At 39.0% G+C, this 13,823-nt stretch overlaps 1 long non-coding RNA gene across 1 annotated transcript; it reads left to right on the top strand.

Moving 5' to 3' along the window:
• Positions 1-3,451: 3,451 nt before the first annotated feature.
• On the top strand, positions 3,452-4,583 carry LOC114816739. The gene is made up of 2 exons (XR_003764548.2): positions 3,452-3,768; positions 4,363-4,583. It is a non-coding gene; the product is annotated as an uncharacterized LOC114816739 (long non-coding RNA).
• The last annotated feature ends 9,240 nt before the right edge of the window (positions 4,584-13,823 follow it).

The following is a 13,823-nucleotide window of genomic DNA, read 5'->3' as shown; positions in this document are numbered from 1 at the left end:
TTGGTTTCTCAACCTTATCGATGTTGAAACAGATGTTTAAGTAGCGGTTGAATGCTACTATTTCAGAAGATAAATCACGGGGAATGAAGTCTTTCCATGGCAACCTAAATATACAGATAGATGCCTAGTACTTTTAGAAGCACTTGAAAAGCCTTGAATATGACTTTCAGCCAGAGTAAAGATTACCATGAGTTTCAGAAACTGGGTATCATTTAGCCAGCTTGAAATAACTGAATCTGAGGCTCTAGATGTGATTCCTATTACAACACCTCACAGTCGTGTCCCCTCTCTAATGTCGACCTACTCTCTATAATTTCATCTCATATATCTCACTGCCAATCCCCACCCCACATTCCGCCACTGGCCTAGAAATTCCTGCCACTTTTTATCTGATAGAATATGACTCTACCCACCCCCGAAGTCTTACTAAAATTACATCTCCTCCAAAAGTCCTTCCCTAAGCCTTCATTTTATCCTACTCCCTCTCCTTTCTGTCACCTTTTCATTTGGATTTGTACCCTATCTTTACCACCCCAGCACTTACGGACATATTCATAATGTATTTTAATATCTTCCTTCCCCTCTAGACTATGAATTTCTTGTGGCCAGGGAACATGTCTGCCAACTCTGTTGTATTGTAATAATAATTGTGGTATTTATCAAGCACTTGTTTGGTGCCAGGCACTGTACTAAGGAAGCAGCGTGGCTCAGTGGAAAGAGCACGGGCTTTGGAGTCAGAGGTCATGGATTCGAATCCCAGCTCTGCCACTTGTCAGCTGTGTGACTGTGGGCAAGTCACTTCACTTCTCTGTGCCTCAGTTACCTCATCTGTAAAATGGGGATTAAGACTGTGAGCCCCACGTGGGACAACCTGATTCCCCTGTGTCTACCCCAGCGCTTAGAACAGTGCTCTGCACATAGTGAGCACTTAACAAATACCAACATTATTATTACTAAGCCCTTGAGAGAGCACAGCCCAACAGAGTTGATATAGACCCTGCCCCCAAGGTCCTTAGGGTTTAGAGGAGTTCACAGTCTAGAGGGTACAACTAATTCATCTAAAGCTCAGCTACAACAGCAGAGAGGGAGAAAATGGTTTCTCTTTGTTTAATATAAATCTACCTCTTCGTAAGACATATAGTGGAAAGAGTTGTCTAGTTGAAGGAATACTATAGGAAGTATCTAATCTTGGATTATCTGATTGGACAACATTTTCAAATCATTAAATAAATGAATTTAAGTTTATGTGATTCATAAACTAGTCTCTAATTTTATATGAGGAGTTTATAGAGTGAGGTTTATTGAAAGAATAAATCCTGGAAACTGGGCAAATTTTCTTTTGTATCTGGGAAAGTAGTCAGCATATCCATTTTGACCAATTATAGTTTACCTTTTAAAATGATTACATCTTAACGAAGGCACAAAAGATCACATCTCCTTTTAAAATTCTATTCAAGCATTTAGTTTTCTGGTAATTATTGTAATCTGTATTTCTACCACACTAACTGAATCTACCTTCAATTAATTACAAAATGATAGAAACATATATCTCTTTTTTGCTAATCTTCTGCCAGAATGAACAACATTGAAAATGTTAAAACATATTTAGCAACTCCGTTTCTTCTCTAACTGAACTTTTTTGTAGTGTTATTCCTACATTTTGAAGAGGATATTTGAAGAATAATTGATGAGTTTTGCACAGACAAACTCAATGCTTGGTGTACTGATTGCATTGCTTTTCTAATCAAGAGCCTGCACTGATAGAGATTTTATGCTCATTAATAATCATGCACACATGCTTGAAAAACAAAATTGCTCATTGTATTTTGCAGGTGAAAGAACCCTTGTGAAATTAGCATACAGTTACCTATATACTTTATTAATATTGTTAACACAAAGGGCTTTTACATGTCAAGTAAACAGCACAAAATTGCAATAATTTATGCTTCAGAAATGATAGTCCTTCAGAGTAAAGAAAAAACATTCTTAACCATTTCCTGATATGCTCTAGGTCTCATCTATAAGGGCACCTTGGAAAACAAATATATAGCTTCTAATTTGTAGCTCATATTTTAGTGAAAAAAATACAGGCTTCGATCTATCCTTGAGGTTATATTTAAATCAGGTAAATAAGACCTCACCATCAGTCGCTCAGAAGAGTTGGAAAATGTGAAAATAAAATATAAAGCTGAGAGTAATGAAAAGTTGCCTAACTACAGATTGAAAAATGGCTGTTGACTGAATGACTGAAAACCCGAATGAGGATTCTAGAGAAGATGGGTGCAAAATGAAGTTTTTAGAAAAGTGACTTGGGCAATAGACTGGAGAGGGGAGAAATGGAGACAGGGAGAACGGTGAAGAGCCTGATTTAGTCATCAAACAGGGAGAAACTGGTTCAACAGAACATTGTGGCTGGTGTACTTTAATCTACGAAGCCCTCATAAATCAAGGCACAGTAGCAAGAATAGATAGGATCTTGCCATCAGGAGCGCCATTTCTCGCTCAAAGGCCCTTTCCTTAATGCTGGAAGGCATGCTGAAGGAGTTCATTAAATTGTTATCATTATTACTATTATCAATCATATTTATTGAGTGCTTACTGTGTGCAAAGCACTGTACTAAGGGCTTGGGAGTGTATCTGTGCAAGATTCCCTCTTTATCTGGGATGAAGGTGGTTCTATCTGGTCATTTCAGTAGCAAACAGGAAGTGCAGATCATAGGCATGACTACATGAGAAGCAGCACGGTCCAGTGGATAAAGCATGGACCTGGAAGTCAGAAGGTCATGGGTTCTAATCCTGGCTCCACCAGTTGGCTGATGGGCCTTGGGTAAGCCACTTCACTTCTCTGTGCCTCAGTTACCTCATCTGTAAAATGGGGATTGAGACTGTGAGCCCCTCTTGGGAGAGGGACTGTGTCCAACCCAATTTCCTTGTATTCACCCTGGTGCTTAGTACAGAGCCTTCAACATAGTAAATGCTTAACAGATAACACAATTTTTATGGGAACCATGGGAACATGACCCAGGGGAAGGGCCCAGGGGGTGAATAATACCATTACTTTCACCCCAGTGATGTTCAAAAAGGAAGGGAAGTATAACTACCTCTCAGTGCCCTTGGATTTATTTTAGGAATCAGAGAAGGAGCCAATATGGTAGCTCCACTCCTTTCTCCCTGCCAGCCAGACCAGAGTCCTGGCATCTTCTATGGGAGCTGGGCAAGGGCTATGGTCCTCAGTTCATGGGTCGGGTACGGAGTGTTGGCTGGAGTTCTTCTTGCAGCATTAGTGCAGGCAGGGTGTGAGCAGAGTTAAAACTCCAGAGCCATGGCAACCTTGTGGCTACTATGGCAACAGAACCTGAATAGTCCCATCGGGCATGCGATCAAGTGAGACCGAGGCAAGTGGGCAAACAATTGTTACTTCCTCTTCCTTCCCCTATTTCTCTCTCCTTCCCTCTTCTTGCTCCCTCTTCCCTCCCCGCCCCTTCCCACTTTTTCCTTCTCTGCCCCGCCAAAGCTCCATCTCTTAAAGTTCCTACCCCAAGTTTGTCCCTGCTCAAAATTCTAAGTGTGAATGACTTCAGGGATTTCTTAGCCGTGAAATCTGCCATGTTACCTTTGGTTTTTCCAGTTTTTGATCTTGATCTCTTTATCAGCCACAGTTTATGAGGCCTCCATTTTTGTAAATTTCTCAACATAATCATTTACCAGATTTAAAAGGAAATTAGCAACTCAAATACTTAGCTGCATTTATCAACTCTTTGCCTGAAGGTGAGCTTACATTCTCAATATCTTTACTAATTAAATAATTTTAAAGGTGATAAAACAATGTGCCAATATTGTATTATATGGGATTTAGTTAGCCAGGTTTGCAACAATCTGAAGTAAAACAGTGAATATTCTGTTCATGAGGACAGACAACATCATTAAATTACAGTGATCGAGAATGAGTCTTATGCAGTGAAGCAATATTCTACAGTGTCTGTGATCCTCCATTTAAAACATGGTGGTTGCAAAATTAAAATAGGTTAAATTAAACTTTATATATTTCACCTGCCCCATTCATCATTTCTGCCAACGTGTTTTGGTTAATATGAAATTTCACAATAAGGGAACGTTTGACCACAAATCCACCTCTGCCTTGATACAGCACAGTGAGGCTGCACAGACAACAGTTTTTCACATAGGCATGGAATCAGACAAATAATAAATACCGCAATAGAATTTTTCATGAATGTAGATTCTTCGGGAATACAATCCAACAGATATGAGAACTAACTAGAATTAATTTCTGCCAGATAAAATATGCCTGTTTTTTAAGTCATTGGAATTATTTTTTGCTGACTTAACTTTTTCTTTTCCCAGATTGCCAGATATATTCTTGGCCAGAGCAGGAAACGTGCCCTTTGCTTTCTCCCGATTGAGTAATAACATCTTCATTATAACCCGCGGTCTGTGCAGCTGTGTGCAGGTGGCATTTTAAGTTGACCTGTGCTTCCTCAGCAAATCAGAACAAAGCATAGAGGAAATAGATTAGAACTAGAATACTGTAGATGAGTGAAATAAAGAATTACCATGGGAATTGATTTTGGCAGAAAGGATTTTCCCTTTATTCACTATCAATTTTTTCCACCAACCTTTAATAAATTACACTCACTGTGACGTCTAAACTCCTGAAACAGGATGTGCTTTGGGAGTCTCCAGGTTATACTAATAATAATCCAGGGGCAAGTATGGTTCAGTGGAAAAAGCCTGGGCTTGGGAGTCAGAGGTCATGGGTTCTAATCCTGACTCTGCCACTTGTCAGCTGTGAGAACTTTGGGCAAGTCACTTTGCTTCTCTGTGCCTCAGTTACCTCATCTGTAAAATGGAATTAAGACTGTGATCTCCATGTTGGACCACCTGATTACTTTCTATCCACCCCAGCGCTTAGAACAGTGCTTAGCAGAATCATACCATCATCATTATTGTTATTATAATTATTACAGTGATCAGTTTAAAAGTGCATATATAAAATGTGTTGAAACACTGGCTAAAGCCACTAAGATTTCAGTGTTCCAAATAAATTTATACGTCTAGGTTGTGACTAGATGATATCCTAAAACAAAAAAATGATGGAGAAGATATGATGTAATTTCTTTTAAAAAGGTAGCAGAAAACCTAATTAGAAATCAAATTATAGAAAGGACAATGAGTTTAAATCTGAATATAAAGGAAGCTATATAGTGGCTACTGGAAAACTTCACTAGGCAGAAAAGGTTAAATAAGAGAATCAGCGTGGCTCAGTGGAAAGAGCACAGGGTTGGGAGTCAGAGGACATAGGATCTAATCTCAGCTCCACCACTTGTCAGCTGTGTGACTGTGGGCAAGTCACTTAACTTCTCTGTGCCTCAGTTACCTCATCTATAAAATGGGAATTAAAAGTGGGACAACTTAATCACCTTGTTCCCCCCCCCCCCAGCACTTAGAACAGTGCTTGGCACATAGTAAGTGCTTAACAAATGTCACTGTTATTATTATTAAGAGTAAAACATGCAGGAAGGCTAATTTGGGGAAAAATAGTTCACTGCTCTTAACTATGGGCACTTGAGAACATGATAGTGTACAACCATAACTCATTTTTCAGCATAAGCCAAATTGATAAAATATTGAAAAAAACTATAATGTTTACTAAAATAGTACCTCTTATAAGGAATTACTCCAAGAAGGGTAAGTGGCACTCTTTAATGAATATGCCATTATCAATACTTATAGGATTTGTAACAGCATTGGAGAAGCGTGAAGTCTATTTGCCCCACTCTCCCATCACCACAAACTAACACTCACACATATGTACATAATTGTCCTTCTTATTCAAAGATGACAGTGAAATTCATCTACGGTTGTATGTGTAGGTATGTGCATGAGTGTATCAAACAGTGTACAGGAAATATAGTTCCCTGCCTACAGCATGAGATATAGTGATAATTATGGACATCGTCCCTAGAGAAGATTCACCATCAAAGAGATCCGAGAAAGAAATTATTTGGATGAATAAAGGGAAAGTAAACTATATGGTCTAACTCTAAAAATGTGGTAAAATATCACTATTAGATCAAAATAGAAAAACTCTGCTGTTCTACAACATGGAACTATGTTGCAAAAAGACCAGATTTGACTTTTAAACCTCCTAAGTGATAGACACCAAGTCTAATTCTCACCTGTGTATTTTTTCCCAGTGCTTGATACAGGGCTCAGTTCTTATCCAGTAAACACTGAATGAATACTATTACTACTAGTAATACTGATATTGTGAAAGCTTAAATTGCCGAGGGCAAAGGGATTCATAAAACACCATATCTCATTTTTGTATTTTGAATATTGGGAAATAAATGACAGTGGAAGTACTAGTAACATTAGCAGCAGTGGTAGTACAAATAATAGTAGAAGTAAGAATACTATTACCAGATATAAAGCTTTATGAATCCCTTCTCCCTAGGAAATTTAATCTTACATATTATCTATTACCCAGTACAGTAAGGCCCAGGGATGAGCAAACATTCCCAAAGAATACTTTGGGGCCCTAATATAGCCTACAACAGTTTGAGGCAATTGTTTTGAGGATTTTTTCATAGAAAAGATACCAAATTAGAACTCTAGGGTTCATCTCCATTTTCACCTGTTAATTCTTGCAAAAAGGTACCGTATCCTGCCATTATATATAAAAGACTTGAAATCAGTACACAGTGTGTATTATTTAAAACTTCATAGAATATATATTTAATTTTCTGCTGATTAATATTTAACTTTCTAAACAATCACATTTTATCAGATGATTATTAGAGATTGCATTTTCAAATCATGCTACAATCCTAACTACATTCATACATTACTCTGGGAAAACTGGATACTTTTTTTCCCCAAATGCAGAATTGAGCCTAAAGTCCCATCTTCTCAACACAGAGCTGTTTTTGGTCAGCAGAATCACAGCTGAAAGGAATTCTGGAGACTCTGTTACTAGGACAGATGGAATAGGACAGACTAAGTGGTTTAAATAAGATCAGTAATCCAGGAGGGAAGCATATGCCTGGATTAGGATAAGAAGAAGAAGGCTTATTTTGTAGCAATAATAATAATCGTGGAATTTAAGTGCTCACTATGTGCCAGGCACTGTACTAAGCTCTGGGGTAGATACTAGAACACAGTCCCTGACCCAATAGGGCTCAGAGACCCATTTTACAGATGAGGTAATTGAGGCACAGAGTAGCAAAATGACTTGCCCAAGGTTACAGAGCAGACACGAGGAGGACTCTGGACTCACCAGTATATTTATGCCATGTGGAGTCTTTGTTTTTATTTTGTCTTTTTGTTTTTATGGTATCTGTAAAGTGTTTACTATGTGTCAAACGCTGTTCTAAGAGCTCGAGTAGAGAGAAATTAATTAGACCGGATACAGTCCCTGTCCCGCATGGGGTTCACAGTCTAAGTAGGAGAGAGAACAGGAATTGAAGCACCACTTTGCAGCTGAGGAAACAGTTACAGAGAAGTTAAGTGACTTGCCCAGGATCATACAGTAGATGAGGGGCAGAGTCCGAATTAGAACTCAAGTCATCTGGCTCAGAAGACTGTGCTTTATCCACTAGTCCACACTCATTCCCTAACCTATGTGAGATTCCAGAACATGAAACTTACATGTATAATCCTTAACCAAGTTGGATAATGACTTGAAGTGGGAGGTACCTGTCCATCAAAATTCCACTTAACTAAGCCACTGGAGTGTCCAGCAGGGTTTTTTGTATAAACTCACAAAAAGTTCCAGTAAAATGCCTGGCAGTCAGGAGTGGACTCTTCACTGAATCTTGATCTCTAGCCATGCTTATATTCAGAGAACTGTTTGCTGATCAAATTTTGGAAATGACTTTTTGGTGAAGCTACTGTTATAGAAAGAGCATAAAGCCAAACAGCAGGAGGGAACCTTTCTGGATCTTTGAAAAAAGAACAGACAGAAGTTGGAAAGGTGGAATATTGGCAGTGAACTGTAGCTTTTAACAGTGAATTCTGCTGAGGCGCCAGGGGAGGTATAAACCCACCTGAAATGGACTCAAACAATGTAAGCTCTTTCTGCACAGGGACTCATTTCATCAAAGTTAACCCAGATATGGAGGATATCTAAAGCTCTGGTTGGTAGTCTTTTCTCCTTGGTCAGTTGCGGAATAACACAGTGATTACTGTATGTTGAGTAAGCAAACCTATGAGGTGGGAGAGGATTCCTTCAGTTCATTTTCCATTCTTCAAGCAGCTCGCCTTTGAAGTGCATCTCTCTCTCACTGACTGACTGTTCCAGAATCACACAGTGATTACTGTAAGGGGAGGGTTGATGAAGTAACAAATGCTGGTGTTTCCCACAACCAAATGAATTACCGTCAGACGGGCGGTCGAGGTAGGGGAGGTTGAAGAGGAAATCTGGGAATTTGAAGCATAGAGATTCATATATTAGGAAAGACCTTTTTTATGGTATTCATTAAGTGTTTTCTACATGTCAAATTGTTGTTCTGAGCATTGGGGTAGGTACAGGTTAATTAGGTCAGACAGGGAGAACAGGAGGGAGGGAGAACAGGTGTTTAATCCCCATTTTACAGTTGAGAGAATTAAGGGATGAAGAGTTAAATGACTTGCCCAAGGTCACGCAGCAAGTAATTGTCAGACTCAGGATTAGAACCCAGGTTGTCGCTGACTACCAGGCCCATGCTCTTTCCACTAGGCCATGTTGCTTTTCCACTCACCTTCACTTCTAGGAATTATGTTTCTCTTCCCCATTAGCAGTCTGGAATAAGCGGGATTGGAAATACCTCAGTGTCAGACTAGAATGGCCCAGTAGGGAGTGAAAAACAAAGGTGTTCCCATGCTTCCTCAATTCCCTTCCTGTCTCCTAGGTCTTGGCTAGAAACAAGTAAGTGTGGAGTAGAGAATCTTTTGTGAGGCCCTGGTGGCACAAAACTAACCCAAATCATACCAGTTCCCTGGAGTTTTCCTGAACCTGGAGGTGTAGGGCTCATGTTAGTTATTTCCTCGATACCAGCTCCTCCCCAAAAGTGTTGAGGATAAACCCTGGTATAAATTAAACCACTGAAAGGCAAATGATTCAGGAAAGAGGTGCTAATAGAAAAGGGGCATGGCCTCATGGACTGAGAAGAGGCCTGGGAGTCAGTATGATCTGGGTTCTAATCCTAGCTCTGCCACTTGACTGCAGTGTGGTACCTTGGGCAAGTCACTTCACTTCTCTGTGCCTCAGTTATTTCATTTTAAAAATGGGGATTAAGAATGTGAGTTCCATGTGGGACAGGGACTTTGTCCAACCCTATTTACTTGTAACCACCCCAGTGCTCAGTACAGTACCTGGCACATAGTAGGTAGAGACTACTTATCCATTCGTCAGTATGAATAGAATGCTTTGGAATAAAAGTTCATTTTTTATAAGTGATTTCATAATTTTGCTTTCTTTTAAATTATTAATTTTATTAAGAACTGATTGCTCTCTTTCCTGGACACACCAAATTGTTTACTGCAATCTGACCATTGTAACTGAAATCGGAACGTGGAATTCTACATGTCCTGTTGTAAACTCAAACATATCCTAATGGCCACCACTGGATCAGAAGAAGAAGATTTAAGAGTAAGCCAGAAGTAGGATGAAACATATTGATGAAACAATAGATCAACAAACTCTATATTTAAAATCCACTCTTTTAGGAAATGTAAATTGCAGAATGGTGAAATATCACCAAAATAAACTAATCACCAACTATCTTCAATTCAGTAAAAGTCATTTACTTTGGAAATCCCAAGATTTTACTTGGAAGCACTCCTGAAATTTAGACGGAAGATATACCTTTTCCATTTCCCTTCCTCCCAACCCTCCTTAGCATAAAGTGGGCAAACCCATATTTGACTCCCATCCCCCATCTCACCTCTCCTGATAATATAAACATGTTAGACATCATTCCCATTGAGTGATTTGTTTTAAGGGTTAAAGGTGAAAGGAGAGGATTAAGGAAACCTGTAAGTAAAAGAGCAGTTGGAAAGGAAGAATCTTTCTTCCATATTCCATTTCATTTCTACCCTTCCCAGTATAGAACAGGGACAAGAGTGGAGGAGTGGCATAATTGGACTTACTATTCAATTTATCTTCCCCAAATCCTCGGAGAACCATATAGCTGTTAAATAATCAAACCCTCATGTTCCGATGGAAACACAGAATTCAAGTACATAAACCTAGGTGGAACCAGCATTGAAGTTCAAATAGCTGTTCTTCCATTAGACTACTTCTCCATTCATCAATATGAATAGAAAGATTTGGAACAAAAGTTCATTTTTCATAAGCGATTTCATAATTTTGTTTGTCTTCTTTTGAATGAATCCAGGTATAACCTGAACGGAAACCATTTCATGGGTATCAAACAATTTCTCGAGATTCAAAGGAAAAGTCTTGTGTTGTATTTGTGAATTCATCTTATACAAAGGATTAAAAGCATTGCTTAAATATGACAAAGGAATTCTTCTGGGAAAGCACTTCTTTAAGGACTTATTCAATTTCCATTGTACCATATTCCAATTACAAACTAAACAAACTCATACCTTATTGAATCAAAGTATTATGTTCCTTGTCTGGAGTAGGAAAGGCAAATCAGAAAGATATTTTGTGGTTTTAGGACTGGCAGGATTCACTTCATTAGCTCCAGAAACTTCTGTGTGTGGGCTAATCTACATAGACTGAGGTACTTAAGATACTTCAAAGCACAAAGAAAGTGACTTGAATGTAGGACTGTGTGTAATCAGCAGGATATTTGCTGATTTTACATGTACATTTGGGGTGTGAAAAGTTTTTCACCTGCCTCAAAAAAAGTCACAGTTCCCAGTTCTCCACTAAATCATAGATCTAATTAATTATGGTATCTGGTAATTGTTTATTATGTGCCTGGTACTAATCCTTGGGGTAGATAAGGATAATCAGGTGGGACACAGCCCTTTTCTCACAAAGGGCTCCTAGTATAATTGGATGGAGGAGGATTTAAACCCCATTTTACAGAGCAGATAACTGCAGCACAGTTAAGACAAGTTAAGTGACTTGTCCAAGGTCTCAGTAGAGAAATGGCTGAGCCAGGCTTTAGATTTGATGCATCCATGCTATGGACACCGCTGTGGGCTCCTTTAACTGTTTTTTATATGGAACACTAGGGTTAAGGATACGTTGGCTGGCTGTCTATTCCATGTGATTAGGGCATGAGTGAATCTATTTAACATATACCAGTGTGAACTTGCCCGTTATAAAGACGTGACTGTATTTATATTTGATATGGCCACAGTGGGCTGATCCTTCTTTAGATAACATGGCATGAATTCAAAATAAGATACAACGATTTCTCTGTAAATAGTGAATAGTCTGAGTAAGACACTTCTAGCTGTTGACTTTTTAACTTTTAACTTTAGATGCATTTTTATGAATAAAAGCTGTATTGTTTGATTAGTGCCAGTTTTAACCATTAGAATTAAACAATGAGAATCATTTCAAACTGCTGTATCATTTGGGTGTCATTGTGTAGGGGGTTGGAAACAAGATATTAGCCTTTTATTAATTTTAAGATGCTTTTAATGTGAAATGAAACCAATGTGAATGTTGGGCAAGATGCCCATATATGTGATCTGAATCTTCCTCTTGATTTGCTACTATATTACATGGTGATTTAGGGTTGCACAAACAATATAAATAATTTTATCTTTGATAGATATAATGATAAGAAACATTGAACAGGCATCTTCACATTCCTTGCTCCCCGCAAGCTATCCCTATCTTCAATGTCCTCACAATCTTCAAAGACTTGCTGAAATATGAAGAAATATGATTGTGCTCCAACTTCCCAACCCATGTCACAAACATCCCACTGCAGTTCCGTCAAGTCCTTTCCTAGGGAGAAGTCTAATTTTTGTTGGAATAAGAGGTGAATTTGGGATAACAGGGAGATAAAATATACTACTATAATGGTAGCTCTTTCTTGTCCTGTGGTGGAGGTAAAGGATTTTCTAATATGCTCCTTGCCTCCCTTTTCTCCAGGGGAAGAGGAAAAGGTCACAAGAAGGTAAAAGGAGGCTTAGGATAAACCTGGGGCTTGTAATAATAGTAATCATGGTATTTGTTAAATACTTCCTATGTTCCTGGTACTGTAATAATAATGTTGGTATTTGTTAAGCACTTACTATGTGCAGAGCACTGTTCTAAGCGCTGGGGTAGACACAGGGGAATCAGGTTGTCCCACGTGGGGCTCACAGTCTTAATCCCCATTTTACAGATGAGGTAACTGAGGCACAGAGAAGTTAAGTGACTTGCCCACAGTCACACAGCTGACAAGTGGCAGAGCTGGGATTCGAACTCATGACCTCTGACTCCAAAGCCCATGCTCTTTCCACTGAGCCACGCTGCTTCTCATCTGTACTGTACTAAGCACTGGGGTGGATCTGAGCAAATCAGGTAGGAAAAAGTCCCTGCTCCACCTGGGGTTTACTGTCTCAATCTCCATTTTACAGATGAGGTGACAGAGGCAAAGAGAAGTGAAGTGACTTGCTCAAAGTCACACAGCGGACAGGTGGTGGAGCCAGGATTAGAACCACGACCTTTTGACTTCCAGGTCTGCAATCTATCCACTCTGCCATGCTGCTTCTCCATGAAGCCTGTGAGTACAGTATTGAATAAGAACTTTTGAAGCAGAAAAATGAAACCCTGAACCTCATTAATTAAATTCCATTCCAATCAATGGGATTTATTCAGCACTTACTGGGTGCTGAGTCTCAAGAGAGTTGGTAGACACAATTCCACTCATCACAAGGAGTTTACAGTCTACAAGCGAGACAAACAGCATGTCTTGGAAAAACTACCAACCTGGGTCCTAATCCTGACTCTTCCACTTGTCTGCTTGTGACCTTGGCCAGGTCACTTAATATCTCTGTGCTTCAGTTTCCTCATCTGTAAAATGAAAATTAAAGAGGAAAAGGGAGTGATCCTTTAGATTCTGAGCCCCATATGAGACAGGGACTATGCTTTATCTATTTTGTATTTTCTCTAATGCACAGCTCAGTCCTTAATAAATACCATCACTGCTCTCTGTGTTGACATGAACTAGATCTTCCTGCCAAATGGGACTAGGATTTGAAAGATTAGTGGTTTCACACTTGTCTCTGTGCAGCATTTCATCTGATCCCCATCATTTCCTGAAGTTCACAAAATAGGAAATATAAAAATGTGCGGCTTTTTGGTTCTAAACCCAATTTGTGAATCTTTATAAGGTGACAAAATTGCTCAGATTTTTAATGGAATCATTTTCACTGTCATCCATAAATGAGGGATTGCAGGATTTTTTTTTTTATTTTGCTTTGTACTTTACATTTTTGTTTACATCAGTCTTTTGCAACAGCAGGCTGATATTTCCAAAGAAATTACAAGGCCTTACATCAAGGAAATGAATAAAGAGAGGACAATGGAGAGGCGAACAGCTTTTCAGCAGCATTCCATATTGTACGTGCAGTTTTTATAGCTAGAAACACCAACTTCCTCCCACAAACTACTCTCTTATCGTCGTGAATTTACAACAAACAGATCCTCAATTTTCAAACAGTGCTTTGTCACCTCGTGATAAATGACTTGTTAGACTCACTCCAAAGCATAAGAGCATTTTAATCCAGTGTTTACGCCAGTTCCACTCTCTATAGAAAATGTCTGAGCCACGTAATCCGTGAGTTTAATGATCCTCTTCAAGTGCAGGTGTTAAAACCACTATTTTTCCAATTCCTCTTTTTCT

Source organism: Ornithorhynchus anatinus, chromosome 14 (genome assembly GCF_004115215.2).
Source record: "Ornithorhynchus anatinus isolate Pmale09 chromosome 14, mOrnAna1.pri.v4, whole genome shotgun sequence".
In the NCBI taxonomy this organism is placed as follows: domain Eukaryota; kingdom Metazoa; phylum Chordata; class Mammalia; order Monotremata; family Ornithorhynchidae; genus Ornithorhynchus; species Ornithorhynchus anatinus.
This window is presented reverse-complemented; position numbering and strand designations above follow the sequence as displayed.